General features: G+C 43.7%; 1 long non-coding RNA gene across 1 annotated transcript; it reads left to right on the forward strand.

The window, feature by feature from the left end:
- The first annotated feature begins 10,403 nt into the window (after window positions 1-10,403).
- Window positions 10,404-26,018, forward strand: LOC134457329 (uncharacterized). Its single transcript, XR_010036430.1, has 3 exons — window positions 10,404-10,499; window positions 11,611-11,690; window positions 25,360-26,018. It is a non-coding gene; the product is annotated as an uncharacterized LOC134457329 (long non-coding RNA).
- The last annotated feature ends 1,110 nt before the right edge of the window (window positions 26,019-27,128 follow it).

Here is a 27,128-nt window from a genome sequence, read left to right on the forward strand (position 1 = left end):
TTCATCTTGTTATAATTTTCAAAAATATCAACAATCGTGATTACGATTTGGATCAAAATAATCGTGATTATGATTTTTTTCCCCATAATCGTGCAGCCCTAGCCTACATACACTGTGCGTGTGTGTTTGCCCTTGTATTAATTGAATTGCTCAAGGAGGACAGCAGTGTCCGTAATAGAAAAATCTTTTATGGCCTGAAGGCACCAGCTGGGGGTGATATGATGGCGGATGTGGTTGCCGCTAGGGGCAATGAAACAAAGGGCTATGTCACCCAGGTGAGTGTCACAGTCTTTGGGCTACTTAGGATAGCTGTCTGCGGGGAAAAAACGGGGAAAAAAATTGCCATTTGCCGTCTTTTTACGCTGTTTTGTGCCCATAGAAACCAATGCAATTTGTTGAAATTGGGCGGCATTTAGCGCATTTTGGCGGTTTTTGATAACCTTTTGGGCGAGTTTTGATCAAACAAATCTGGCAACACTGGTCACAGTCTGGTACCTCAGCAGCCCCCTCTGCTACCGCCACCTGGAGGAGCACCCCACAGCAGTAGCAGCAGTGACAAGGAGTCGGTGGATTCTTCTGCCGCTGCCGTCTGGAGGAGCGCTCCTGGCAGCAGCAGCAAGTTCTCTGCTCTTCCCCAACCTGCAGCTGCGAAGACACAAGGCCGTAACCTGCGTGCGGCAGGAGGAGCCGCAGCAGGGGGACACCGACTAAAAAGCGCCCGATGGAAGACTTAAGCCGGGCATACACTGTGCGATATTTTCACTTGTGGGTCTTAAGCTTCTGCTCACACTGCACGATGGAATTTCACTGTTTAAAAGTTCACAGCTCACGACTCACGTCCTCACACTACACGAGCCGACAGTCGGATGCGAGCAAAATGCTTCCACTGTACGACGCAACAGGCATGTTTCCCCAATCTGCAGAGGAGGGAACATGCGCACCTGAGGTGGAGATGAGGTCGCGCTCAACAGCAATTGCACGGCCCTATTAATTTGTGCATGTGAAGGGTCAAATCAAAGCCACGACCAGAATTTCAAACCGTTTTGATTTTCTTGCGACCCTGCGATTGCACGATCGTGAGGCAAAATCGCTTGTCGTTACCCCATGTACACTGCACGATGCGAGACTCACGATTGACCTGCGATTGAGCAAGAAATCGGCCCGACTCTCACAAAGTCGTGCGAGTGCCAAATCGGGGCAAAAGTCGCACAGTGTAAGCCCAGCTTAAGCCTTTCTCTCTCTATCTCACACACACACACTCTCTCTCACACTATCTCTACTCATTTCTTTCTCCCCCATTCCCCCACCAGCAAGCCTCCGACACACACACACACACACTCTTTCCCAAACCAATTATTTTTTTTATTGTTCTTGGGTTTCATTATTTTTGGCAATTACATCACACACTCACACATAGAATAGCTAACTATATCGGGTATTGGCACCAACACTCTCCTTCCACTGGCGAAGTCCCCGCCGCTGCTCCAATGCTGTCCGACCACTGACGAGGTCCCCGCCAGATGAGCCGAGAATGCCACTACCCCAACGCGGTCCAGCCACTGATGAGGCCCCTATCCGGCGAGCTGCCCCTGCTGCTGCCCCAGTGCCTTCAAGCCTCTACCCCCAGTCTCTACCTTCACTTGGGCCACGACAATCAAACCCCCCCTTTCCCTTTAGTGGAAATGTTATCCCCCAACTTTATCTCTTGTCCCGGTGTGTTCCCTGATGCAGAACGGCTTTAGTCAGTCATATAAAAAGAGAGTCTGGCCAACTATGGGTTCGAACGTTCAAGCTATCCCGCTATTTTTATTGGTTCTGGGCTGGTGACATGTTTTATGGACGCCATTTTCATTCCCCACGCTCCCATTAATGAGCATTATCAGATATAAAAATTAACGCTTTACTATAATATTATTACATTATTATTATGACAAACTGTTATACATATGGCTGTAGTGTAGAACCGGGTCAGGAGAAAAAAACAGAATCCTTAAAAGTGATACTGTCCCATTTTTTGGAAATAAGCTCATATTAAACCTTCCTTTGAGTTAAATAGTTGAGTTTTACCTCTCTCCTGTACTTCCAACCATTCTCTGAGTATGGCAGTGCAAATTTTACCTCCATGCTAGCAGTTAACATTGAGTCCTATGGACCAGCTGGCGGCTAACTGGTCTCACAGGACTCAATGTTAATTGCTAGCTTGCAGGTTAAATTTGCACAGTCGTACCCAGAGAACGGTTTAAAGTATAGAAGAATAATATAATAATAATATAATAATAATAATAATAATAGGGTAAAACCCTATTATTTAACTCTAGGGGAGGTGTAAAATAAGCTTATTTCCCAAAATGGGACAGTATCACTTTAACTCGCGACAGAAACGGAGGATTTGGGACATACGCGGATATAAACTCCCCTTTATGGAATATAAACAAAGAAGTCCACCTTCTTTGATATAAAGGTCAGAATTAATAACCGGAAAGCAGCAGATTTCTCCGTGTTGTGTGAGGTAAATGTATATTTCCCCCTTCGACTTGAGTTTTACACAAAAAGTGCATCATCTGGCTAATCAAGCATGGTTGTGGGACTGCATTGAGGCAAAGTCTGTTCCCATAAGTCCCATCACTCGGCGGCCATCTTGGCTACGCCTCAAACTGACTATTTGAGATTAGTCAGTTATGGGGTATATAAGAATGAATGGGGGGAATAATGTTGTGTGACAGTGGGACAACACAGCGATACACAACTCATATGGTTGGAATCACAATGAAAAACTGGGTTTAATGGCAGTCTTAGAATGACCGAAACATGAAAGTAACACTTTAAAACAGCGTTTTTCTTTATGCTGTTTTTGATCTGCGCATGCGCCACATTCCACGACAACGTTCTGTTTTGCGGCAGGTGGGAGCAAGTTGCGTTGCGTGGACTTCACCTCTTCCGGCCGGCTGTCAAACGGGCATCCATTCTCCGGTCATCGTACAGAAAAGACACTGGATTTATTTTCTGATAGCCAAAGCAGTAGCCTAAGCACAATGGTCGTCCCTGCTCATCAGTAATAAAAAAAAAATAGGCTATTGAATAAATTCATGATTGGTGTTTTAAACTGTGATGCTGTTGTTGCCTAAACTGATAATGACCAACGGTGAAAAATATAAGAAAACAAGCTAAACTGATCAAAGTTGAATGTCTTGCAGACTTGCTCCCGTTTTGCTTTTTCTTACTTATTTGTTTTCAACCATATGAAAAACCACAACGGGTGTGCACATGTATGCACACGGCCGGTTTTGTTTCCGTGATTATATCTGTCCCTTTGTCTTGCACCTGCATTTTGGATGGGCGCAGAAAGGTGATTAGCCTAATGGTCGAGTTGCTCTCTCTGCCCAATTCACAATGAAGTTTCCACGGACGGCAAACAAACCACATGGCCGCCAGCAAACAAACCGATTAGGTACGAGCAGTCGTAAAGGTTTACGTTTGCACTTGCGTCGAGACGATTGGATAAGTGACAGCGCAGCTCAGCAAGCAATTGGCTCTCGTTACCGGACAGGTGGGAGTGACGCCGGCAAACGCCATATTCGCGTAGCCAAATGCTCTCGTTCATTCCTATGGAAGGTTTCATGAGTGATTCGTCTCGTATAAGACCGTCTCTGATTGGGGTTTGTGTCGTCTCTCTTACAGCAGGCTATATTGCAAGCTCATTTATTTTAACCATAGAGTTCTTCAGTAACGCGGAAGCATGTAGTAGATTGTAGTCTTTCATGTTAGCATTTAAGGACTTTCTGGTTCGTATCGGCTTCCGGCCTCCATTGGGAATGACTAGGGGCCAGTTTCAAATAAGCTCCGAGTGCAAGCACGCGCTTAGCGAACCCCCGCAAACTGTCGAGGGTGTTAAAAATAGGCTGTAGGTATGACATGGTTGATCATTTTGTGTCAAACTTCGATATAAATACGATGTTGCGTCCATATGCTAAACCCGGAAACTTTTGGCGACTACAGAAGCGGCGCCGGCATGTACGTGCGGAGGGTTGTACCCATGGCAACCAAAGGAAAGTATGTAGTTCGGAAGTTTTAATGATCAGAAAGGGGTTAGCAATATTGAATTAAAATCGTCATGATTTAACATGTGAATACACCAACATGATGATACGATCCGTTCCATTAATGAGAAAGGGATGCGGGGACACGCTAATGTTTGTTGTTGGCGTGCAACTTATATTTTTGCCAAACCTGAATCTCTATGGCGTTTTGCAATGTAAAAAATCGCCATGGAACCGGAAGTCCAAACGCCGCATACAAGTTGACGTCAACGCTGAAGAACTCTATAGTTCTAGGCCTACAATATTGAAGGCGGCCCGCGATAATTTATTTTTTTATTAATATTCCAAGGCCCCTGATTGGCTGTGGCCCCTGGGCTTGAGCCCTCCCTCGTTAAAGCGACAGTGGTCACTTCTCACCAGTAGAACTGCAGTCTTACACTTTTTACAGTGTTTGTGTACCTCCAAAGAAAAAAATCAAACCATAGTGTCGCCTATTTGCTTTTGCATTTCTTTCTGTGCCATAGTTACCAGTAGGGATGCACCGAAACCACTTTTTTGAAAACCGATACAAGTACAAGTACATTAGATACCGAGTACCGATACCTTTTACCACCAAAATACAATGAAAATAAATGCATGGCCTTGTTTTTTTCCACCTGTGATATTTGTATTGTCCATTTCCATGTAGAGTTAGTAAATGTATGAGGTGGCACTTTTTTCCATGCTGATTTCAAGTCCACAGAACATTACAAGATTTTGCATTGTTTTGAGTAATAGTAGTACTCATAGCTGGTATCGGCAAGAGCTTGACGAGTACGAGTATAATGAGCAGTATCGGGAGCCGATACCGATACCAGAATCGGTGCATCCCTAGTTACCAGGGTTGCCAAACGCCAACACTTGAAATAGTCTACGGAATCGTCCCTATATGACTGGCTGTGGACCTGCATTTAGAAACATACGCTAGTTTCATTGAGCTGAGATGGGACACAATTACGTTAAAATGCAGGAAATTGCATCTAAGAAGCACAAAAACATGGACCTCCAGACCCCCTGCGCAAACAAGGGATACTTTAATATCTTTTTGCATAAGTGTACGATAAATTCTATGGAAATATGATAATTTGGAGGTTTTGATACGATATTTCCCATCTGGCAACACTGACCACAACAGACAAACACAGCCAGTGTTGCCAGATTGGGATGAGATGTAAAAACAGTGACTTGATGGTGAATCTAGTGACTTTTGAAACAATCATTGTTTTTCAACATAATTGTAACTGTGCTGCCATCAGAAGCGTTTACCACGGTTTAAGAAGGGCTGCAGATCAGCGCTGAACTCCAAAAAGTAGTTAACACTGCCCATTTGTAGGCCTATTATGAATGTAGGCATGTGGGCACGTTTACTACAAATTAGGTCATGACGTCATCTAGCGACTTTTCAGTCAGACATTAGCGACTTTTGGCTGATTTTTAGGGCCCGAGCACCGAAATGCAAGGGCCACACTACTTTGAGCTATGGATTCTGGAGTTTTTTTTGTTGTGTGTACCTAACTTAAGCTGGGCTTACACTGTGCGACTTTTCCCCCGATTTGGCAGTTCCACGACTTTTTGGGAGTCGGGCCGATTTCTTGCTCAATCGTGAGTCTCGCATCGAGTAGTGTACATGTGGTAACGATAAGTGATTTCTCCTCACGACTGCGCAATCGCAGGGTCGCAAGAAAATCAAAACTGTTTGAAATCCTGGTCGTGGATCGTGGTTAAATCGCACAGCTAAAGCAGTGCTACGACCCGATTTGACACTTCACATGCACAAATTAATAGGGCAGTGCGATTTGCTGTTGAGCGTGACCTCATCCCCACCTCAGGTGCGCATGTTCCCTCCTCTGCAGACCAGGGAAACATATCTGTCGCGTTGCACAGTTGAAGCATTTGCCTCGCGTCCGACTGTCGGCTCGTATAGTTTGAGGACGTGAGTCATGAGATGTGAACTTTTTAAATAGTGAAATTCCATCGTGCAGTGTGAGAAGGAGCTTAATACCCACGAGCGAAAATATTGCACAGTGTATGCCCAGCTTAAGGGCAGATTATAGTTCAGCAACGGCGCCTGTTGCTTACGGTCGCTAACCACTGTTGATGTTATAGATCTGCGCATGAGGTCTCATGTCGTTAGCTACATTTGGCTACATAGCTACAAGGCTACAATACAGTAGTCCAGGGATGGGCAACTGGAGGTCCGGGGGCCAAATGCGGCCCGCCTCCTCATTCGATGTGGCCCATAGTTAAAACATAATTAAAGAAATAAAATAATGACCAGATTTTTAAACACACTACTGAATTAATCAATTGCAATGATACTGTAAGCCGATACAGAACACTCCCATTCCTTCCAAACAATATCGGCCATTGGTGAGCAACCAACTAAATCTCAAACAGTGTTGCCAGATTGGGCTGTTTCCACCTCAATTGGGCTGCTTAGGATGGCCGTGTGCGGGTAAAAATGGCATTTAGCAGAAAAACCCGCCCAATTTTTGCCATAGAAATCAATAGAATTGGGCGGGATTTTGTGCCTCTAGGCGGGTTTTGAGCATTGTTTGGGCTGGAAATAATCAGCCTCATCTGGCAACCCTGATCTCAAACTCTGCGAGTTAGAGTCAGATTTGTGGTCATGTGGCCCTCCGATGGTATCGTTGAAAAAATTTGGCTCTCCTGATCATAAAAGTTGCCCATCCCTGCAGTAGTCAGACTGAAGGCATTGTGCTGCGAGTGCTAAACTGATGTATTGTTTGTTTGTTTGTTGTTATTTACACAGACTAGAAAGAAAGTGTTCGTATTCCACAGAATATTGACAGTTTGGGTCTCGTAAACTACCGGAGAACGGTGCCGCCACGAGAACAAGGAAGTATCGAGACGACCAATCACAGCGCCTTTTCTCTGCGACCTTCGCAACCGTCTGTCGCGTAGTCAGGATTTTTTTGAGGCGCGCGACGACGGTTGCAGAGCCTCTGCGCGGGGGGTGTGGTCGCGCACAGACGAGCGTACAATACAGTAGTCCAGGGATGGGCAACTGGAGGCCCGGGGGCCAAATGCGGCCCGCCTCCTCATTCGATGTGGCCCATAGTTAAAACATAATTAAAGAAATAAAATAAATAATGACCAGATTTTTAAACACACTTCTGAATTAATCAATTGCAATGATACTGTAAGCCGATACAGAACACTCCCATTCCTTCCAAACAATATCGGCCATTGGTGAGCAACCAACTAAATCTCAAACAGTGTTGCCAGATTGGGCTGTTTCCACCCCAATTGGGCTGCTTAGGATGGCCGTGTGCGGGTAAAAATGGCATTTAGCAGAAAAACCTGCCCAATTTTTCAGTAGTCAGACTGAAGGCATTGTGCTGCGAGTGCTAAACTGATGTATTGTTTGTTTGTTACTTACTAATTCAGTCATTGTAGCTTCATTTATTTACACAGACTAGAAAGAAAGTGTTCGTATTCCACAGAATATTGACAGTTTGGGTCTCGTAAACTACCGGAGAACGGTGCCGCCACGAGAACAAGGAAGTATCGAGACGACCAATCACAGCGCCTTTTCTCTGCGACCTTCGCAACCGTGTCTGTCGCGTAGTCAGGATTTTTTTGAGGCGCGCGACGACGGTTGCAGAGCCTCTGCGCGGGGGGTGTGGTCGCGCACAGACGGTTGCACAGGCTCTGCAACTGTCAGCGCCAATAAGTATAAATTGGCCTTTAAGGTGCACAATAAAGTCCGATACAACGATATGGCCACGCCCAACAGGAAGTGAGATATTTTGACTTTGGCATTTTTTCCGGACTTTTACGTACTTGTCCTACACCGTACATCATATTGACTTAATATTCGGTGGACATGACCTCAAGGCATTGACGATGATATATTGCGAAGGAATTTTTCATATCTCGTAATTTGACAAGATGATGGCTCAATGAATTTAATAGGCTGTTCCAATGTCCGTACTTTCCGCACTGTGTTTGGGTACGCAGGGCGGTTCCATTTCTAATCGCGGCGGTGAAGAGTACTGTAAAGTGCCCGAATAACGCCCTCAAATCGGCCATTTTTCGAAGTGTGGATAATTGTACACTTTTCGCACTCAACGGTCGCCATATTGTCTACGTAGCGGAAGTTACGTCCGACAACGACCCGCGAAGTTACAAACATAAAACATGGCGTACGAAGCGACAACTGCGAGTCCCAACTCGTACAGATGTAAGTTCTTACGTTTACAATGTTTGCACATCATTGGCAATTTGTTCTGTGATAAAATGTGTACAAAACACATTTATACACATTTATATGAGTCACTTTGTCGTCTTGTTGTTAACTTAACTGTGTACCCTAGAACCATGCTAGCTTGAAGCCGGACCATCGTAGCCTACTTAAAAACAACTATAATGTTGATAATGCAATACAACATGTTAATGTTAGCCTAGAAATCTAGACGCCCCTAGCGACCGCAAATTGAATTTGCTCCCGGGGGCAGTCTAGCGGACCCCGGTCGTTTTGCGAGGCTGAAAGTTATCCGATGACAGGGCCAATCAAATCGCGAGGGGGGCCGGGCTACTTAGTAAACAGGAAACTTTCTAAGAAGAAGCATGGTGTCCGTCCGTGCTACGTACAGCACGAAAGTGCACTTAATTTAAAAAGCCTGGATGATAATACATTTCGTGTCTGACATGGACTGATGTAATAATACACCATGAACTTATCGGACACAAATAGATCACAACACAATACCATTTGATCATTCGATGTTTTAAACTAGCTCGGTAAGCTAAGTTGAGCATTTTACAGGACCTAGTCACACGCTATTATCAGACCACTACTGTAGGTGTAGAATGAAATTGCTGCCCCAATTTCTAATAAGACACATGCCATTAAAAACGAGACATTTGGGAGCTTTGAAAGTCTTTGAGTAGCTTACTAAATAGATGGGAATGGCATAGTCTACCAAGCTAGTGGCTAGCTAACCTGTCGTCAATAACACAGAGCTAGGTATCCAGTCTTAATATAACCATTTAACAAGCCCCAAATGGCTCAACATTTCGCTGGTTGATCAAGGAGGGCCATGTGGTTGAAAACGAGGCATTTTTGAACTGTATAAGTGAAAACACGATTTATTAGGACACTTGTTTGTGGCTGTGGTCATCACATGCATTCACTGCTACGACGGCTCGAATTTGCCGCTCCACCTACAAAGGGGCCCTCGCTGGCTAGCTAACCTGTCGCCAATAACACAGAGCTAGGTATCCAGCCTTGTATTATATGCCTGCCCCAAATTCTAATAAAATCCATGTCATTAAAAACGAGACATTTGGGAGCTTTGAAAGTCTGTAAGTCGCTTACTAAATAGATGGGAATGACACCTAGAGTCTACCGAGCTAGCGGCTAGCCAATCTGTCGTCAATTACACAGAGCTAATATCCAGCCGTGTATTAGTTATGGGTATACAGCTAGCTAGCTAACACCGAACATGCCATGTTGACAACAATCATAAATATAACCATTTAACAAGCCCCAAATTGCTCAACATTTCGCTGGATGATCAAGAAGGGTCGTGTGGTTGAAAACGAGGCATTTTTGAACTATGTAAGTGAAAACACGATTTATTAGGAAACTTGTTTGTGGCTGTGGTGATCACACGCATTCACTGCTACGACGGCTCGGAATTGCCGCTTCACAAGACAGCTGTGACGTTACACAGAAGTGTGTGGGGATTGGTTGTTTGCCATCCAATCGCGTGGCGTTGAGTGCTGAAGCAACCGTTTATCCCGCCCACACTGCTGCCCAGCCCTCCTAGACCCTGGTACAGCTTTTTGCTGTACGGGTCTGGCTCGCTAGGCTATGTTAATGTAGCGCAGCATCAAAAGTAGTGGTCTCAAAAACGCTCAAAATACACAAACACATGAATACATCAGCCCTGGAGGCTGCCTTTCAGCTTGTTGTAACTGAATACAGATCGATTAACATGCTACGATATAGGTAGAGCTCTATCGGTAGAGAACAATGATTGAACTGTCAGCAGTTAATATCGAAGTTAATAGAAGTTGTACTCGACTGTTCAGGGACAGACGACGACACCGCACATTTCATTCAGTGAAGGGTGGCCAATAAAACTGTCTTTACTGGAGGTTGGACAACCAATGTGGCTGGGTACAAGTAAGGGCAGATGATGCTTTGCTTTTCGTTTTATCTGTTGAATAGAGCTGGTAGCATTATCTGTAGCCCTAGTATAAGCTACCAATCTTATATTTAAATGCACATCCCTGATCCCACTTACTAATCATAACTGGCTGTGGTTTTTTTTTTTTTTTTTGGTCTATGTTATGATGACCAGGATGTACCTCGAGGAGAGAGAGCTACAGGGGAAATTAACAATCCACTTCTTGAAAAAGAAGTGGGAAAACCTTAAACAAAAGTACAAGGTAAGTAGGGCAATAAATTATTCTTTTTTTAATAGTATTTGTAAGTATTTGTATGGGAATTGTTAATACATGTGTATTGTGTGGATGCATAAAACTTGTATGTGTAACTGGAGGGAGAGTACTTGCAGGCTAAAAAAAAAAGCCGTACAGAACTTGCAGGTTGTCTGAGTTGTCGAATGTAAAGGGATCACAGGATCTATCACTAGGGCTATATGTTGCATCCAGTTTGGGTGCACATGTAGTGTTCCCGTCTAAAATGATTTTTGTACACATTGGTTGAAGGTAAAAGTAAAGTAAAGTTACTGTGTCTGTTTAAGCTTAAGGCCCCACCAACTGGGGTCAGTACATGGGGGGGGGCGCCCACTGCTGTGTCCTGGAAGTGGTTTGAGATTATGCATGAGGTGCTGGGGGCGTTGCCTTCCACGACTCCCCCGGTCCTCTTTGCCACCACCTCCAGGAGCCAGGACACAGTGGTGGACACCCCCTCCTCTGCCGTTAGGGTGGAGGAGGAGGAGGAGGGAGAGGGGGGCCTGCGACCTCAAGGGACACCAGTGCGGAAGACGGCGAGGAAGCGGCGTAGGTTGGACGTGGCGGAGGTGTTAGAGGATTTAAAAGGGAAGGAGGAGGAGGAGTGGCAACACATGGTGCAGGAGAGGACGGGGCAGAGGGAGGAGAGAAAGGAGGAAATGGAAGAGAGGAGGCACTGGAGAGGCAGGAGGCTTGGCAGACGGAGACGATGGAGAGGGAGGAGCGTTGGCGAGAGGAGAGGGAGGCCGCGTCAAGGGACGAGCGCCTGCTGGCCATCTTGGAGGCCTTGGCGCGGCGCTGAAAATGTTTTCACATTTTTTCACCTGAACAATTACTTTTCAGACATTATTTTCACGAAGATGCCCCCTCCCTACCTACTTTTCCACTGTTCTTGTTGGTTTGTTGTTGTTTTTATTTTCTGTAAAAATATTAATAAAATTAAATTTGATTTGATTTGATTTGAGTTTGTTGATATTTTTAGTACTGGTCAATGGCAATTATTAGTGTTGTCACAGTTACAGTATTGTACATTGTACATTTCCCTTACTATTCTAAACCCTAACTTTTCTAAACCAATTCACAGCTGAAATTAATGTGAGGCCAGCCAGCCAGCCTTCACATGCTCTGGAAGAAAATCTGCAACTAAGGTTTCAACATGACAAGGTAAAAAGTAGTAAGGAAATCCGCACACTGTTACTGCTCACCGATTTATTTGAACACAACGTTTCGACCTCAGGCGGTCTTCGTCAGGTGTATAGGTGTTTGTCAGCCTGTGAGTGACAGTTCTTATAGATAAGGAAGGGGCGGGCATTGGGTCAGCTGATATGACATGACAATGTTCCCAAAATGACACATTATCCCAAGGAATTGCATAATTACATTGTGAAAAGACAAGAGAATTACAAAATGAACGACAATAATAATTAAAGCCGCAAGCGGCCTTGGCGGGCCCTCGCACCTACGCCCTGAGGGACGTGGCATGTCGCACTGCCCTGCCCTAAATACACCCTTACCTGTGAACAACGGATGAAGTGTAACAATTTTCTGACTGCTATGAGGAAGGTGAAGGCGTCATTGTCGTAGCACTGCCGTCTTTGCATTGCCATTACAATCATATAGACGCATGCACAATGTTTTAATTTCCACATTTTTAGCAATTCATTCGCCTAAAACATGGTGGCACTGGACTTGGTAGCCACTGCAGTCACATATATATGCCAGCTTCGGACAGGTCTCTGCAGGGGGTACATTGTGCAGGGGTGTGGCATGCCACCTAGCATGTTGCTATGCCCCCCCCCCCAAAATGGAGTCTGTACGAGGTTCGGTTCACGAGATTTTGAAGAAAAACTAATTAGCATGAATTAGCATTCAAAATTAACATTAGCATTGTCATGATTAGCGTGTTGCTATGACCCCCTAAAACAAAAATGGAGTCTGTACGATGTTCAGTTCCCAAGATATTGAAGAATGAAACTTTTCCTGCAGTTCCTTTGCCTACCACTTGGTGGCGCTATACCTTATTTACATTTCAGGCTTATAGTAGAGTTAGTTGTTCATTATGTGAATACATGTGTGCTTTGCACTGTTTTAAAACACTACAAACTGCAATTGGGAGGGAAAGTAATCTCATCGCCCCCAGCTGGCAACGTTCCAATCCCCTGCAACAAATGAATGTTTTTTTTCTTTGAAAAATTACATCTCGGCCCTGACGACGAAGTAGAAGTAGTGGCAGTCATATTATGGGCATGTTGGCCCGTTTTATCGAACCAGGTGGTAAAATGTTCGGTTTTTCACTGATCTGAGCTGATTTTAATATTCTTTAAAAAGCTAATACAGAACTACACCGACTGGCATGTGTGGCTTGTTTACTCCATGTAATTAGCATAGCCAAATTAGCATAGCCAAACATGAGCCAGAGAGGTGGTTACTCGTCACCACAGAAGCCATCATATCTACTAGAGAATTTAAAACCATACCAAAATGATCGCGTGTATATATGTGTAATAAGAAGACAATGTGGAACTCATAGGATTACAAGAATGTGAAGATATGCGAAGAACTTGCGTTCGTTCGCGTTCATTTGTTTCTCTGTGTTGTCAACGAGGCGCGAAGCACAGCATGCTGGGAGCTGTAGTCCGTTTCCGACCAGATTTGCACAATTTCTATTTTTCTTAAAAGGGCAAAAAATGACTTAAGATTTTCACAGGTAGTAGTTCATGCTATTGTGTACGCTGAAAAATGTGTCTGGTGTTATAGTTCCAAGTCATATCTTTGTGGGATTTTTTTAAAAACTTGTCTATGGGAGTTTCAATAGGATCACCCTGGTGTTTGGAACGTAACCGCTAGGATCGCTGTTTTCCACTTTCCCTCCCAATGGTGGCCAACTTCCTGTTTTTAAATGCCAAAAAAGTCAAAATATCTCACTTCCTGTTGGGCGTGGCCATATCGTTGTATGGACTTTATTGTTCGCCTTAGTGAGATACACAACTTAAAAAAACTCCCGAGTCTGTAGCTCAAAGTAGATGTTGGCCACGCCCCTAAAAGTGTTTTGGGGCGTGACCTCAATTTTAGGCATATATAAAAATTTATAGTCATTATATGCATACATGTGTGAGTTTGCACCGTTTGAAAACACTCCAAACTGAAATGGTGGCCAACTTCCTGTTTTAAAATTAGATACCTTAATTAATTAAGCCGCCATCTTGTGAAATTGCGAGATATCAAAAATTCCCTCGCAATTTGTCATCGTCAATGCCTTGAGCTCAAGTACAACAAATATAAAGTGAGTGCGATGTACGGTTTAGGAGGATTGTTTCAAATCCCATTACATGTAAATTTGAAAAAAGTCCAATTATCTCACTTCCTGTTGGGCGTGGCTAATGGGTTGGCATTGCAAATTTGTTTGGTTTAGTGAGATATATATGCATATTTTTTTTCGTGGCCAAACGACAAACTATATGTCAGCCAGGGATTTCAATGCGATAGGGGGCGCTATTCTGTGCCCGGGGCCAATCCGGATCCGAACTTCCGGTTCTGAGTAGCGGTTGCCATGTCCAATCACCATGCAAAAGGCCGAGCCACCAAGTGCTTCCCACACCAAATGCACAGCCCGAACGTGGATGAAAAAGAAAAATAATAATAATAATAATAATAATCCGAGCAAGAACAATAGGGCCTCGCGCCTTCGGTGCTCGGGCCCTAATAAAACCCATGCAGTGAATAAATATATACAGATGGTGTAACTTCAATCTGCTCATTACCGTGCCGTGCCGCGGCAGCGCACCGTGATCATTACACCCTGTGGCCATTCGGAATGCGGGGGGCAGTATAGCACTGCTTTTGCAGAGCAGCGTCTGCCCGTGCTTGTACGTCTGTCTGTGCTCCCGTGATTGTCCATCCCCCAGTTTTAGTAGTAGTAGAAATACAGTCAGCAAATTGCATGTTTTATTTAGCATTGGGCATTTGATAGGGCATTTAATAATAACACAAGTGTGAGCCCTAAACAAGACCACCATGTGAATTTAAACGACTTTTTTTCTGTCTTGCATTCACCGTCTCCCAATCCGTCCCTAACTTATTTCGGCACTATTCAAGCCAGGAACGGGTATCCTCAGGATACAGAGTTTGCATACCTACTACAATTTGAACCGGTAAAGACAATTAAAACCGAGTCAATCAGACAGGAACACCATTGTAATTAAGTGTGTCCCGTGACGCCAGCATGAGAGAGATCGAATTTTAAATTTGGCGACGACATTCTGTCTTCAAAACTGGCATCGGCCGCTTCCAATTTAGGACCATAGGCCTATTCAACCGTTTCCACAACCTCACTGATCACAGTTGCTTCATCTCTAATGCCAGGGCTAAGAATAACGAAAATAGCAAAACAGAGTAGGCTAATAAACCGTAATGGAGAGACTGAGGAGACATGAAATCAAGCGGCGGATGTCGCTTGCTTTGTGTAGCCCTATCAAGCAAGCCTGTCTGTCTCATTTGTGCGATGAGCACAAAAACACAAATTGAACCACTCGTATAGTGTGAGTCAAACAGACATGAACAACATTGTAGCCTAATGAAGTAGTGCCCCGTCATGTCAGCATGAGAGAGGTGATTTTACATTTGGCGACGACATTCCGTCTTTAAAACTGGCGCATGCCGCTTCCCTATTGCAGGTTATTACCTGATCTACACTGTCGTTACCACAAAAAACAAGGTAGCACAACTTAATACTATTACTAGCCTATATATCTGGTAGCCTAAATAGTAGGTTGAAGACGGGGGTATTATTGGTGCACTGTTTTTTTTTTTTTTTTGCGAAGCAGAGTAATCTGCTTCAGTGTAGCTCATTGTATGTTGATCCCTCCCTCAGTTTTAGGCTACAAGTGGAAAGAGTCAGCCAATTGCGCGTTGCACGTAACATTGGGTATTTGATAATAACACATGCTTGATCCCTAAACAAGACCGCCAGTCGACGGTGTTTTGTTTTCATTATTCTGTCCTGCATTCACCGTCTCAATTCCGCTCCTAACTTATAGGCTAAGTGATGTCTGTTAATTATTTCTGCACTACCTATTCAAGTCAGGAACGGATATCCTCAGGATAGCCTACGGACTAATAGGTTGAAGACGTTTTTTTTGTATTGGTGCTTGTGAACATTTCATCCTTTCAATGCGCTGTTGTGCGCGATCGACGGGATTCTGGTTAACTGGGGATGTGATGCACACATGACAATACATCTGTTACACCAGGTGTGGCTAATCATCTGTGATTAGGACTGCAAATTCAGTTGCTTCGGTGGAGATGCGAACCAACAGTATGACTGGGGAACTATGACTCCTTCGGAGGCTGGATAACCTACCTGTCGCGCCACGACATGTCACAAAAGGCTGTGCAGTCCCGTGCACTGCACTGCACTGCACTGCTGTAACCCACCCCTCCCCCACAGACAAACATTCATGTTCTGAAAAGTTCAACAAGTTCTGAAAATTTTAGCCGCTTTGCATTAAGTTTTCGAGCAGACACTTGTCCACAGTGACGCAACATCGAAAGAGAAACGCAGAGACTGTTCACAAATAACTGAATAAAGATTTCATTAAAAAAAACACAGCATTTCTATGAAAATGTGCTGGGTGACCACACTGCCTATGCCTATCCAGATGCACGTATAGCAACAATGAGAAAGAGAGGGAGAGACGGAGAGAGAGAGCGATTAGCGCGTATCTGTGTGTGTGTGTGTGTGTGTGTGTGTGTGTGTGTGTGTCGGGGAACATTTGAAGTGAAAAAACCACCCTCCCCCACTTCAGCATCAGATGTTGGTGGTCTACAAGTCAATATGTTTACCCGACTATCTTGTAGCCCAGTCATGAAGTTCATAAAGCCATCGGTAGCCTATAGGCCAAGATATCCAAAATCCCTCCGCAAATTTCTGCATTGCCTGAGTTCATAGGCTAAAACAACTTTATTTAGGCCTGACTTATTTAGCTTACTTTATTAGCCTTATTTAGGCCTATTATCGTATTTAGGCTTTAACGTGGGCCTATTTTACAAAATATCGAAAGAAGGAAAAGACACGACAGACAAGTTGAGGCTTACTGATCGTAGCCTATTACAGCAAATCGAACATGCGCTTTATGAACACACTAGCCTGAGGGCAAACATCTTCTTGGCACTATTGAGATGACCAGGCCATGCAGGAATTCAACTACCTGGGCACACACTAAAATACTGACAGTGTTTCCCCCAGAAAATTGGTTAGTCAAGGTGGTGAGGCTTCGAGTCTGTCCCTGGGGGGCGGCGTGGCGGGGGGGGGCGCCACTCGCGATGTCACGCGGGGGGAGGTGTTGGCGGGGTTTGATGTCACGCACGGCACGAATACTGTTTCGGGGGGTGGGGGGGGGGGGGGGCTGAATAATAACAAAGCTGTGTAGAACTGGAAAATATGTATTTATTGACCTGCCATATCAAAACTATTTACAGAAGCTGAAAAGAAAAATGTAACAAAAAGTGCAGTGCAGGTTGTTTACATTAACGAAAAAGAGAAACCAAATGGAGTGCAAAATTGACTGGCTACCTATGACTACCTATGGCACATTTTGCAAGTCTTGTCCTTGCAGGCCATCCTTCTCGGTTTTTCAAAAAAGAGTTCCAGTGCCCTGTTGTAATTAAACTGCCCTACTGGTGGCCCATTTATGCTGGGTTGCTGCTGACGTCATAGTGCTGCCCCCTGGTGGTGATCTACCGCTGCTGGTGGACAACCTGAGCTTGGAGCCATTGAAACCCATTCAAAACTTCATTTTTTCGATCTGACACAGAATATTTTTAATTATACCTAAAGACACACCATTGGACTTGTTTAAAAGCTGAGAACCTCAGCTTTCCATAACTGAAAGCGGTATTTTCCTAGCATCTACCAATCCGAAGGTAGCCCACTTTAAGTGCGGAATTACTTTTCTAAAGATAGCGTTTTGTTTCCTTGGAAACGGACGCGGTTTATGTGTTACGCATACGCTATTTGACTCGGTTTTGCACTATTATGGATGAATTTCTAATCTTGACATTCTAATGGACAATCTATGCGAATTTCATAATGTGTTTTTATGTGATATGGGAGTAAATGTGTTTACATCCCGTCTGGGATTTGTTAAACTAGCTGGCCCGCTAGTTAGCTAGCAAGTGCTAGGTCTCTACACTACATCATGTCAAAAGTGGAAAGATTTGCCCATGTCGTGCCAAAAAGAGAGTGCCTGCCAAAACACGAGTGCCCTCATTGAAACCAATGACATTTTTTGAGGGAAAATTATACTATTTTCGCAGAATTAATTACATAATTTATTAACTAAAAATATGCTTATGAAACAGTACTCATCCTCCACTTAATATGAGCTATTTGAATGAAACTGTATAATTTGTTATGACAATTCTTAGATTCTTTTATGGAAATAATACCGAAATTGTAACCAGTTCTTTGTAATACTTCCAGAAGGAATGTAGTTGCTTTATTGATAGGCTTTCCATCTTAAATTGTGTTGGATTTATCGGCAAAAATGGGTAAAAAATATCTGAAAAATTGGTCATTGGTTTCCATTGGTTTCAATGAGGGCACTCGTGTTCTGGCAGGCACTCGCTTTTTGGCACGACACCGGCACTCAAGGCTGTGGATATAATGAACTGGTTCTGTGAATGTTCTCAGAATGTTTTGCTTTGACAAATTGCTGATATTATAGCATTACATCCAAATCCTGGTGTTTCTTTGTTTATGCTTGGGCCATTGAGACAGATCGATTCTAATATCTATTACCAGAGAGAGTTTATTTCTGCTATTACTTACTTGCTAGCTAACTAGCGAACTAGCTAACAAATCCCAGACGGGCGTACTGTTAACACATTTTACTCCCATGTTACATAAAAACGCATTTTGAAACTCGCACAGATTGTCCATTAGAATGTCAAGATTAGAAATTCATCCATAATAATGCAAACCCGAGTCAAATAGCGTATGCGTAACACATAAACCGCGTCCGTTTCCAAGGAAACAAAACGCTATCTTTAGAAAAGTAATTCTGCACTTAAAGTAGGCTACCTTCGGATTGGTAGATGCTAGGAAAATACCGTTTTCAGGTATGGAAAGCTGAGGTTCTCAGCTTTTAAACAAGACCCATGGTGTGTCTTAAGGTCTAATTAAAAATATTCTGTCGAACATCGAACAAATGTACTTTTGAATGGGTTTCAATGGCTCCAAGCCCAGGTTGTCCACCATTTCAAATTCGCGCGCTCCAGTGAAGGGGCATTCTGACGTAACTGCAACCCAAGAAATTAAAATTGTTTCAAAATATGGCCTCGAGGATGGACACACATGGCGTAGTAATAAATCCGACCACTAGGTGTCACCATTTAGTCCAACCGATGTTGTCCTAGTGCCTGCGCTTGAACATGCATTACAACTTTTTTTTTTTTTACAAGTTTTTTTTTTTTTTTTTTTTTTTTTGCCCTTGGACGCATTTTTTTAAAAAAAAATTTTAGGGAACGTAGCCAAGGCGGGGGTGGGGTTTAGTCAAGGCGGCCGCCTTGATAAGAAAGCGCTGGGGGAAAGCCTGACTGACAGACTACAATTGCTTGGATCTTCAGTGGGTTTCGTGGGTCCGGGGGGATGGGTGGTGATGGCACGCTTGATGTATTTTTCCCCACCCCATGCATGCACGCGGACACACAGGGTCGGGACATTCACCCAATGAATGACTGAGTGCGGCTAAATATGCCTGTTGCATATCGTAGCCTAATTATTCACACATCACGTCAAGTCACAAATTAGTAGTCTCTTGCAGTTGACCTATGCCAAATTAACGTCCTCCCTGTAAGGCTGCACTAATTCAAACAGGTAGAGGAGCCGGCTTAGCCTATAGAAATGTAATGTCAAATTCTTTGTATGACCAGTGCATGTAAAGAAATTGACAATAAAACCTACTTGACTTGACTAGCCAAAGTCTATAAAATGTAGCCTATTTTTTGTAATTTCCAATTATCTAGGCTATGTTTACGATAATGATTTGTTGCGCTACGACGGTGCTCAAGACAAGTTGGAACATAGTCATCTCAAGTGCTCCCATTTTATTTTGATCCTGCTTTAAGTCAATGGGCGAGAGGGACGGATGAAACGGGTGTTTCATTCGTCCCGACAGTGTCGACACTTAAATTCCTTTTGCCTGTAAACCTGACAACTTTGACTTTTCATACTTTCGGATATGTTAAAGTTTTCAAGTAAATCGCAGTGTTTCATTCGTCCCGAGTTTCATGAGTCCCTGCTCTCCCCTACTGCCTAAACTGTAACAGTTTAAATGCGTCCTCTCCAAACAGTGTGTGTGTGTGTGTGTGTGTGTGTGGGCGAGAGAGGGAGAGAGAGAGAGCGAGGGAGAGAGGCGCTTAATTCCCCGCAGAAAGAGCAAGGCGATGTCTCCAAATATTAGACAAATGCATCTTATTTTAGTTAAGTAGACATCGGGGATGTATTTTGCTTAATAGCAACGCCGACCTGATTGGTTCATATTGCTCTGAATAGCCACAGAAGGCTAGGCTATATTTTAATGGGTTTACGCGCGCGAGGTCATCTAACTGTGGTCACAGTCGCCATGTGCTATTATGAGAGGAAAACTATAGCACGTAACGTTGGCAAACATTAAAGTCAGTTTAAGCCATGCATATGATGAACCAGTTTTCTTGTTTGAAAAAACACACTTCCCGGTGCGCAGGGTGCATAGCCTGGTAAACCAGCGCCACCTGCTGGACGCTGAAAATTTTTCAGCTGCGGGTGGGTCTGGTATCGAACAACTATTCATTTTGAATCTTGCCCTGAATCTGGCAAGATGGTAACTAAACCAATCACAACGCAGAGATGTGTTTTGAATCAACGCGGGCGGGGCAGAGGGTTCTGGGGCGGGGTTTTGAGGGAGTGACGACATAGCAGTGAGACGCTGGGCAGTGGAGAAAGCACAAGAAAGATGGCGGAGGCAATGGAACAGCGCTCGTTTGATTCTGCATTGGCATCGGTTTTGGAAGAATTAGACTTGGGGTTTTCGTTAAAACGTGAGCAAGAGGAGGCTCTACGTTCATTCATTTTTAAGAAGGACGTTTTCGCCGTGTTACCGACAGGCTATGGCAAAAGTCTTATCTACCAGTTAACTCCACTGGTAGCCGAAATGATGGGGCTCTTTGAAAACCCGATGGTAGTACCGGTAGTCGTCTCGCCCTTGTTAGCCCTAATGGTAGACCAGGCGAAGGAGGCGAGCAATTTTGGACTCACTGCCATGCAACTGGGCGTCGATAACCCAGCAAACATAAAAATATGTCGTCAGTGCCAGTTGGTCTTCGGAGCAGTCAGGAGGCATGGCTTTTGCTGAACGCGACGTGTTGTCTTCCAAGACAAGGTCCTCGGAGTGGACGAGGTTCACCTCATATAATGGTAAGTGGCATGCTCTTAACAACGTCAGGGTGTGTGTAAAGTATATTCCTAAAAGATGACGGTAATGATTTGGTAAACGCTTCACCCTGTTGCCATTGTAACAGATGGACTGTCGCCCCGGACGTCTCCCTTTTTAATCTCAGTTTACAGTCTTTAATGTTGACTATCTAAACAAAGTCTGTGGTCGTAAGATTGAAGTTTACATGGACGTTGTGTGAGATGAACGTGGGGCTGATTGACTGGGAATGACAGATAAACGGCTGTGTACGGCGGCTAGAGGATACACATGCTGCGTCTTAAGTTAAATTTTACACTTTGGAAATTAGTACACTGCACTTCGACGAGACCAGCATGGCGTCGCACTAAAATAACATCGATGTTATGGAGCTAATGGTGCCATACCGGTGGAGTGATCTACACTAGAATCACACTGATACCGTGTATTCAGACAGTTAATACACCGAGTAAACCAACGAAAACACTTCTGAGACTCATTCTTGTGCGTGATTGTATTCTCAAACACTTCAGTGCGGTGAGCATTCCGAGAAACCATCCCGTCAATCGAGCCCCACGATGATCTCTCACAACGCACTTGCTCAATTATGTTGAATTAATTGTTCCGTTGATGTGGAAATAACACTAAGAAGCTAGTTTATGGACTTAATTGCTTTGTGATGGAAGAATAACGTACTGATTTTCCACAGGGGGAAACGTGACAAAGGGAAGGCCTTCAGGTATTGTTTTGGCAAGCTAGGAGAACACATCTGACAGACAAAAAGGTTTCATCAAAGACACACCGGCAGGTAAGCTAGTTCTATCATCTGTGGAAAGATGTCTTGGTTGTACTTTACCATAGCCAAATGTTGTGTTTGAGTTAAGGACTGTTCCCCACCCCATCTGAGTTATTGAGGGGGGTCTGTGTTAACAATATCCAGCAGTCTATTAGGCCTACAATCTGTTGTCACAAGTTAACACACTGATTGTAATAGGTAGTGTGAATGTTAATGAGGATCATGTCTGTTTGCTTGATCTTAACAATATGCAACTGTACCAGTTCACCAGCGAAAATATAGGCTACTGTTTGTCTGCCAGCTACATTCTTTTTTTTTTCTTTTGTGCAAGCTCCTGAAGTAAAGGACCTACACAGGACCTTCATATCAAGGACATTGACTGTGTGGATCTCGAGGTGCAGTTACCCAAAAGTTGCTACCCACGGAATACCAGGTTTTGAGGGATCCTGCCAGAGCAGAGAATCAACAGTAAGTCATATCTTAACTTCACACAAATACACATGCAAGGGTGTGCCCAACACACATGTACTTTATAATATATTATTTTCTAAGTAATGAGACAAATTGAGGAATACATATTGGCCTGGTTCAGTCAAGTGGAGTTGTTGTCTGTTTCAAGCTACAGGTGTTTGCAAGGCAATTTATTATTTGTCGAAATTAAGGCAAATTTCATACATGTGTGTGACCATTCATCTTGCCACCTGTATTATTTTGTAGTAGGAAGGCAGAAGTCTTATGGCAGTGTGATGCTACAGTAATGCTTACAGTAATTTAAAGAGTATAGTTTACCTTCCTTAAAGCAATGTTGGGATATATGCTTTGCTCAAGGGCACTTTAGCATGGATGGAGGTGTATGCAGTGGTCAGAGATTTGAGTCAGCAACCCTAGTCTGATCTTAAGACCACCTCACTAATCATTATGCCACACTGCCCACCATGTTAAGAAACTACAATATCAAGCCCCCCTTTGCCGGTATTCATGACTCATGATTTTTTCTGTTTGATTTGTTGTTATTGACAGGATACATTGAAGAGGAGACTCCGACATGACCGCCGGCATCTTGTGTTATTCACCCCCACCACTTGTAATACTGAATGCCTGAATTGTTGTTTGCTGCTCAGACTTTGTCAACAGATATGGTCTTCGACATGTTACCCTTAGGTGTGGAAACAGATTGTGACAGTCCAGCAAAATGAGCCAGACAGATAGTAACACTGAAAAAGGACAACGTTGTTCCCATGGCCTCCCACTGCAGAAGACTACAGACGTTCAGTGAAGCACAAACAGCTGTTCCTCTTGTACTTAATAATTTAGTCAGCTGGATTCTAGGTGCCACTAAGGAGCCAACAATGGATAATTTTGTCAACATTTCAATGGCATACATTAAAAGGGCAGCCTGTAATTGTTTGCCTTGCCTCCATCTTCCTTGCCACCAAGGGGTTGTAGACCGATGCCCTAGTCCTCCTGTTTAGGTACAACCATGCAGTTAGGCCAGTCTATTGAAGCATATACTTATGACTGTTTGTATGTGTTGTGTATCTAGTAATGGATAAATTACCACATGAATAACTGCATATTCATTATATTGATAATTATAATGGCTTCCATTATTGATTAAAAAGGGATCTACCACCACTTGCATTATTGTTTTGTTATAAATGAAGCACTGTTAGGAATCCAGGAAGACGGATGCCGAGGCACTCAAGGTTGCATTTTTTTTTTTTTACTTTATTTGGCTACAATGCCTCAGCATCTGTCTTCCTGGACCAAGTTTGACAGCCCCTACACTGATGAACACCAAGGAAAAAAGGTGAAGACCCAGAAGCACTCCAATTACCTGCTTGTGTTTGATAATGTTAGGATCCATTTATCCCACTTTAAATGCATGAATATCACTGAAAATTGGAATTGTTTCCATTTATTATTATTTTTTTAAAAATGTATATATCATGAAAGGTAACTTGCATTGCCTTTTGAAGCACAGTTTAACAGTTGGACCACTTTGTATAGCCTATATGAACGATCATTATTGATCTTGGATATTATTGATATTGTAGGCCTATTTCTATTTGGGCTCATGTCTTTGCCTTTGGCACCCTCATGCATTATTGTTCTTCAAGATAGAAATTAATCACGGTCATTCTTAACTGTTAAGAATCAATCTGTCTTCCTTAGAGAGATATATATTTTAAAAACCTTAGTTTAGTACAATTTGTGGAACGCAAGAGGACTGATAGCTGTCCAAATCGGCAACGTGATTGGTTTAGCGCGGTCACGTGGTGTATCGTGTCTCCTCATTCAGCTAAGGAAAATATTCCTTCTGTAAACGTCTATAGGCCTACCCTTGGATGTTTTCACGATCCGAACCTCTCTGAAGTGAAACATAGTGTAGCGTTTGGTAGCCAGGGAACACACAGGATGTAGACAGAAGTGTCCGTTTAATGGAGACAGTTGGCCACAGCCACGCCACATAAAAATAATGAACAAGTAGGGCTACACTGCTTACCAGTAACCCAACTGTAGCACAGCTGCTACGTAGATCTCTCACAGTAAACAGAGAGAACTCCCCGCTCCCCTTATTCGAACCCCAACAGTGCCTCGCACCCACCAAACCATAGAACAGAATCATAGAACCGATGCGTACACAACTTAAGTAACCCCCCAGACTCGCTACAATAGCTTTGGTCAGTTCATCATCTTATGGGCATCGTGTTCGGATGCTGTGGAGCGAGAATGAACGAAAATTGAGGTGACCTGACGGCCTATAAATACAGGAAGATCTCTTTCAAGTATGTTTAACACCGTGGGCTTCCTCGATGCATGCGAGACGTTCGCTGAAACCGACAAAGCTGAAGTTGAACTTTGGAACAGTTTTGTATAGTGTTGTAGTACACCGGCAACTCGCATGTCTTTTTGGCAAAAGCGACAACTAAAGTCCGACTCCATCTCAAAACGTTAAAGTTATCCACGGTCCAGCTCACAGCTTCACTACTTCCCTTGTTTACAGTCCCCTCTCCACCACAGCTGTCTGTCGCGCTTACTACGTCACAGTCAGTTGCGCTGATTGGTCAGAGCGTTGGCCTATTAGCACAGACATGGTTTGAAAGACAACGGGTTGTGCTCATCAACAATGTTCCGTTTTATCCATTCATCGGAGCCAGACTAAATAAAGACATCCAATACATTTAGGCTGGTTTATCAGGCTACAGGGTGCATGCATTTCTGACTGACCCAGATGAAATCGCATGAGGAACTCCATGATTATGAGATGACATTGCATATATTTCCCAGCATATATTTCCCCTCTCTCTCTCTCTCCAAACCCAGTTGTACTTGGACTCACTTTTAACACCGCTGGCCTACCCAGGTGAATCGCAGCACACATTGTTTGCAGTGAGCCGTGCTGTGTGCGAGTGCTGTGCAACTTCACCCCTAACGTTTAACCTAGACTAGCGAGTGCAGTGTTGTAAATCACGTGGAATAAGTGCAGCGATTACCTGCGTAGCCTACTTAATTATGGAAGTGAGTGTCATTTGGACTGCCTATGGAATCAAGCCTAGCTGTCACCAAGCTCTTCCTGTCTCCCCAGCCTCGCAATGGATGGACACCTGGCCACCGCTCCTCCGCCTCCTTCGGAACGGATGACTGTGGGGGGGATCTCCAAGGAAATGGACACGGGACCGGGTTTGGAATTTCGGACTTGTAGGCTATAGATTTGGGGTGCCCCGGGACTCTTTTAGATTTCTGTTAGTTAATAAATATTATTTTAAAACTCAATATTTGTGTCTTGGCGTATTTGTGGTGTACAGTAGGCCTACTCTCCAGGGTATTTGGTAACAAGGAGAGGTGTCGCTGGAAAAATGCGCACTCTCACCTGCGACACATAACCCGACAGTTGGTTACACTTAATTTGAGCACGAAAACAGCAATATCAGTCGCTTGCTAATTTTTGCCAATGTGACAACATTAAATTCATTAGGGAAGTGTAGGTTAGGTTATCGCCCCAGCTGTTGGCGATGTGAGATAAATAGCCAACGCTTACACGCTCAAACGAAGCGCTGTTAGGTTACTGCGGTGAGGTGTATTGCACTCTCCGTAATTTTTACCAAACGAAAAAAGTATCCACATCCAGAAAACAAGTCTGAAGTTGCAATATTAGACGTTTCAAATCTTGCGATGCGAGAATCGGTATGGCTTCTGGCTACACTCAATTTACATTTTGTCAGAGCTTGCACATTAATGGCAATTCATCCGATCATAATTAAAAAAAAAAAAAAGAAAATTCATTACGTTATTTAGGCTATTCTTTGTATGACTCTTCCTACTTCCTGGAGGTGTTCTCACACAATTTATAGGCATGTTGTTATCCGCTGAATCGGTGCGTGCTGGTGAATATGAGCATATATTAATATGCCGTCAGCATCGTCTAAAATATTCCATATGGTAATAAACATTTTGGACGTCCAAGCTCACACGGGAGCGCTGCAATAGGTAAGCTGTAGGCCAGCTTAAACGCGGCGCTGTAGGTTACTGCGGTGAGGTTTAGGCCTCCTATTGCACTCTCCGTCATTTTTACCAAACGAAAAAAGTATCCACATCCAGAAAACAAGTTTGAAGTTGCAATATTAGACGTTTCAGATCTTGCGATGCGAGAATCGGTATAGGGGCTTGTGGCTACACTCAATTTAGGTCTAAGCTTACACATTTTGTCAGAGCTTGCACATTAATGGCAATTCATCCGATCATCATTAGGCTATTTATTCTTTTTATGACTCTTCCTACTTCCTGGAGGTGTTCTCACACAATTTAATTAGGCATGTTGTTATCCGCTGAATCGGTGCGTGCGGGTGAATATGAGCATAATTAATATGCCGTCAACATCGTCGAAAATATTCCATATGGTAATAAATGTTGCCTACCCATTTGCGCTTGAATGTGTATTGTGTGTATGCAAGAGAAAGTGTGTGTGTGTGTGTGAGAGTGTGTGTGAGAGAGAGAGAGAGAGAGAGAGAGAGAGAGAGAGAGAGAGAGAGAGAGAGAGAGAGAGAGAGAGAGAGAGACTACCACGTGGTAAAGCATATAGCGAGCGCTCCCAAGTGCCACCCGGCGGTTGTTTGGGTACACTGCAGCTAGGCCCGGTACGTACCGAGGTGGATGACGTGGCATTACCTCGGTAAAGGGTGTGCATTGTAGGGGGACCGACTACACGTCACCAATACCTTAGATTGCCAGTGTTACCAAATCAATATTTACAAGATTAAACATTACAACAATCCTAATGCATTCCAGAAGTTCTGCAGAGCTGAAGTTAAATTCAAGTTATAGGAAAGGCTTAATGTTAAACTCCTCATTTAATCC

This window comes from Engraulis encrasicolus, chromosome 1 (genome assembly GCF_034702125.1).
Source record: "Engraulis encrasicolus isolate BLACKSEA-1 chromosome 1, IST_EnEncr_1.0, whole genome shotgun sequence".
In the NCBI taxonomy this organism is placed as follows: domain Eukaryota; kingdom Metazoa; phylum Chordata; class Actinopteri; order Clupeiformes; family Engraulidae; genus Engraulis; species Engraulis encrasicolus.